This window comes from Chaetura pelagica, unplaced genomic scaffold (genome assembly GCF_000747805.2).
Source record: "Chaetura pelagica isolate M959 unplaced genomic scaffold, ChaPel_1.0 scaffold11, whole genome shotgun sequence".
Classification (NCBI taxonomy): Eukaryota; Metazoa; Chordata; class Aves; order Apodiformes; family Apodidae; genus Chaetura; species Chaetura pelagica.
This window is the reverse complement of record NW_009952694.1, coordinates 4,941,105-4,946,197: the sequence shown is the minus strand read 5'-3', so window position 1 is coordinate 4,946,197 and position 5,093 is coordinate 4,941,105.

Here is a 5,093-nt window from a genome sequence, read left to right as displayed (position 1 = left end):
AGGGAAGTGCCAATCAACATCGTGACATGTCTTAATTACTTTAGCTTCCAAATCCACATTGCACGATTAAATTTGCTTGCTTGCACAAGAAACAAAAGCAAGAGGCATTTCCCAAAACTCCCTCCAGGCAGTGGTCTGCAGTGCCTAACCCAGATGTTGGCTGACCCTGCCTGTGCAAGACAGAGGAGGAGGGAGTCCCGGTCATACCATCTTCTGCCAAAAATTCCCAAACTGGCAAGCGTAAGGCTTGCTGTCCTGCCTCACCAGCCTGGGACCCCACCCAGGAGCATGGCTGAGGAAGCCACCACCCCGGAGAGCCAGGCACAAGGGAGACACAGCCCCGATGGGCACGGAGCCCTGCGCAATGTCTCTGCTCCCCGCAGTTGGGAAATAGTTACTGCACAGACGTCGGTGCTGTGGTCAGCTAGCACGGGATCACCGCTGTCTTACCGCATCATGCCTGACGTGCGGGAGGTCAGTGCAGGGAGCAGCCCCTGGGATTTCACAGGGCCTGGCCGCAGTGCCAGACTGTGGTACCCCAGAATGTCAGAAAGTCCAGGCAGCAGGGGTTCAGGAGCTCCCCACATCCCCTTCAACCCATGGGTTCTCTCAGCACGCTGCCTGGCTCCCAGTGTGGAATGCTGGTCTGACCCTGCCAGGCTCCTCCATGGCCCCACTGGCCTCCTGTGTACCCAAAGAGGTCCCACGAGGAGAGCATTCCGCTGCTGCTGCTGTGGCTGCTGCCACCTAATGGCGCCGCTCCTCTGGCCCCAGGTGAGATGAAAGCAGCAGCGCTCTGCACTGGCAGATCAGAGCTTGCACACCCGGGCAGCCTGCCGTCCGGCTGTTCCACTGCCCATGCTGGCAAGGAACATGTGTGACATGAGAGTGCTGGTCACCCAAGTGCGTGTCACCACATGCGCCCAAGTGCATGTCACGCTGCACAGCAATGAGCAGACCCATTATCCCCGTGTAGATGGTCACCCTTGCATCGTGCTGCCACGCTCTCTCCCTGTACACACGCACGGGCACGCCTGGCTGCCAGGGTCTCGGCTGCCAGTCGCGACCATCCCAGCCACCCATCTGTGGTGGCTGAGACAGGAAAAGATAAGCAGCTCCTGCACAACGCAGGTCATGGCAGGATGCTTTATATAACCCACAGCCACAGAGAAAACCAAAATAGCTGCCTCCCTGCTGCTCAGTTCGTCTCTTCCATCAAACACGGATAAAATTAGGGCAGGCGGTGACGTGCACCTACGTCTGCGCAGGGACTCCAGGGAGATGGAGGGAGCCGGCTCAGGGCTCTGCCATCAGCGGCACAGCCTGGCAGAGCTTTCAAGCGAGGCTGGTGTGTGGCCGCAGGGGATAGATGTGTGGAAGAGGAGGCGGTGGAGGAAGGCGGGACGGGACGTGGCTGCCTACCACCGGCGCTCAGGGGCCACTCTGTGCCTTGCTGCTGCCTTTTAGCAGGGGCAGAGTGCTCACATGTGATCTGGATTTCACCAGCTCTCACCCTGCCGGCACGGACACCGCAGGGGTTGGAGCAGGGCTTCTCCTCAGGCTGAGCTCTGGAGCGACGCGTCTCGGAGTGCCAAGCCCCTGAGCAGGGGAGTGCCGGAGCAGGAATACTTCTGCCAGAGCTTTCGAGAAAACCTGCCTCTGTGGGTGGGACCCAGAGCTGCTGCTGTCCCCTGGGTGGTGACCTGCAGAGCAGGCCAGCCCTGCTCCCTCTCTGCTGACTTTGCAGCCTGGTGGAGCCCCAGGCTACGTACAGGAGGGTGGTGAAAGCTGATTCAGAAAGCACTTCATGGAGACTCAGACCCCTTTAAAAAAGAACAAACAGGGAAAAAGAGCTGAGACAAAAGCCTAGGCTAGAATCTGGAAAATAGTCACCTACATCCCTGTATAGACATGCAGATACGGTCTGAGCCTTTCCCTGATGAAAGGAGAAACTACAATTGCTCAGACCTCTGCATACTAGGTGAAAATAATAGTGTCATTGTCCAAAGCACATGCAGATAGAGGTGTCTAACTTCAGCTCTCTCTTTGGACACATTTGCTTTCATTTTTATTGTCTGGTTTACTGGTCTGAACAGAGAGGAGAGGGAGCCAGGGATGCAGTTGTCTGCTATGCTGTGACATTGCCCCTGTCTGTGACCTTGGGCAGATCTTTCCCTGACTGCATGTCTGCGTGGGGGCTTTGGTGTCCATCCTCTTCTGTGCAGATAACATTCTCCATCCTCATTCAGCTGAAAGGGTAAGGATTTGGGGAGGTAAGCAAGTTAATATTTGTCAAACAATGAAGATGACAAGAGCCCTGGAGAAAATCTTTAAGTTAATCTTTATTTATGGAAAAGAAAAAAGAAAAGAAAAGAAAAGAAAAGAAAAGAAAAGAAAAGAAAAGAAAAGAAAAGAAAAGAAAAGAAAAGAAAAGAAAAGAAAAGAAAAGAAAAGAAAAGAAAAAGGGGGGGGGGAGGAAAAGGACAAAAGGTTAAAACTGCTTTCTGCTTTCCTAGTTTGAGAGACATGGGCTCTCTCATTAAGGTGATTTATACCTTGTTCCCTTGTTCTGCCAGCCTCCCCCTCCACCTCTGTCACATGACAGTGCTAGATACCTCTGCTCTTGGCAGGGTGGCTGAGATCACAGCCAGCTCTTGGGAGGCAGGAATTGCAGATATATATATACACACACATATATATATATGTATGTATATATGTGTATGTGTTTGTGTGTCTATCTATGTATATCTATGTATTTATATCTCAGCATGGCACGAGAAGAACTAGGCAGTCACAGCAACAAGTCCTCACGGTGGGCTCAAAAAAACCCACCAAAACCACACAGAGCAAATTAAATTGGTTCATCTTCCCCATGAGTTCCTGGAGTTGAATAGCTCAGGAGGGGAGAAGCAGCCAGACAAGAGGAGGAATACCTGTGTCATGCCATGGGATCCTTCCTCACTCAGCACTGCCTCAGCCTGCCGAGGCCACCTGGAAGTTGCTCACATTTCCTTGGGCATGTTGTTTGCTGAGTATCCATCACTGCCTGTTCTTATCTCACTGATTTCTGAGGAGTTGCTCTGGAATCCAAGCGTCAGCCACACAGTGCAGAACAACCAGTGTGTCCCTGTGTCCTCTATTATCTTCTCCTTTGGCCCACAACAAGGTGGTGGGATGGGTGCACACACAAAGCACACCGGAGCATCTGAAGTGCCACAGGTTCATTTTCATATTCAATGAAGCAGTTCAGAAAGGGTGTTTAGGAATCAAAGGACTTCATGTGACTGTACATCAAAATCCAGCTTTTCTGGCTTGGTATCAAAGTCCATGTGACTCCTCCCGGCCACAAACAGCTGCATCTGCATCCCCATGACCTGTCACATCCTTGTGCCCCTGAGATACTGCTCCAAGCAGGCTTCTTTCCAGTGCTGCCCATGTCAACAACTCCGCATTCAGGCAGAATCTCCAGTGCTGCCTGTCACTTGGCAGGGGACATCCATCCAGTGGTTGCCCATGTTGCCACATTCCTTCATTTCACTGAAATCACTGGTTTATTAGTAGCAGAAAGCCTCTGGGATAGCAGAGTAGACAGAGCTGGAAGTGAACAGGAAGGATGGGACAGGTCAGAAAGGCCCACAAAACATGTCCTTTCCCCACAAGCCACAGTTCATCCCTCCTCAAACCGTGATGAGGAGCTGAAGAGCAATGAGACACCAAAGAGAGAGGTGAGGCAGTCATGGGCCAGCTGCTGGGAAAGGGGAGAGAAAAGGTTCTGCAGCTCAGCTCCTGCATCAGCATGGAATACAGGAAGCTTTTGGTGCTTCCACTGCACTCACACGTCGTCCATGCCCTCTCCTGCAAACCAGCTCTTGAGGGATGGAAGAAGTAACACATGAACTTCAAATATCAGGCATATTTATGACAGGCAAGGGCAGGAGAGGACTACAATACAGTCTGGGATTCCCCTGAGGCTGTTGGAAGACTGGATTTTACTATCAGGATCTCTGCTGGGATGAGATGAATGGGGAGCAGGATTAATTTGCAATCCTTTACGTCACTTTAACAGAAGATGTAAAGACTGGGATTTCCCTCTGGTTATCCTGGGGGAATTGGAGCTCATTTTACAAGCTCTTGCCCAGCGTCAGGCAAGGAGTCATTCTCAGGCTGTTTGAGCCTCTTTAGAAGACGTCAGGAATAAAAATTATCTCCCATGAGCAGTGAGGAGGAGCAGCCTGGCACAACTATGTTCTGTAAAGGACACTTAGAAGAGGAGCATCTTTTTCCTTAAACACTCAGCACATTTCATAACTGTTCTGTAGCCCAAAATAACCTGTCCTGGCAGTTAGTGTTACTTGCATAAAGAGGAAGCTGAGGCCCTCAATGAGGTCAAAGGGAAGAGCACCCTGTCTAGACTAACATCCCTGGGGATTTCAGGCAGAGCCTCCTGGAAACCCCCTTGATCCAGAATTGCCCTGGTGAGTCAGAACCACTTGCACAAATCCAGCACCAAGATAAACTTCAGAGCTACCCCATCACTTTGACACCTGTCTTGTGACCTACTCCTCTTGGCAAAGCTTCCACAGGGCAAAGGAAATTTCCACACTGTGCTTGTTACTTGATCCTTATCAGCTTTTCCTAGCTCTGCTGCAGGATGGATGAGAACCTGTGATTGCACACCCTATCCACCTTCATTGCCTGGTTTTCCCTCCCCTCCAGCTAGAAGGCCTTTCTTGTGCTGCTCACCAAAAGGCCGATCTGCCAATGCTCTTGCCTGTGGCTAGGAGTGAGAAAACCAGAGATTCCTCTTCCGTGGGATTTTGGGGTGCCTCCTGCACCCCCACCCAGCCCAGCAGCTCAATTTGTGTTTGCAGAAGGAACTCTGCAATGCAGAAGTTGCCCATCTGCACCAAGTGGCCACAAAGACTGTGGTTTGGGTGAGCCATCCCGCTCCACAGAAGTCTTGCTGTAGAGGAGTTATTAATATTCCTGTTGCCCACGTGCCATGCTGACTAGCTTCCAAGGATAAGTGCTCTCCTCATGTGCCTGTGGAGAGGGGGGACTTCCCAGGCCCAATTCAATGCTTCCCATTCCTG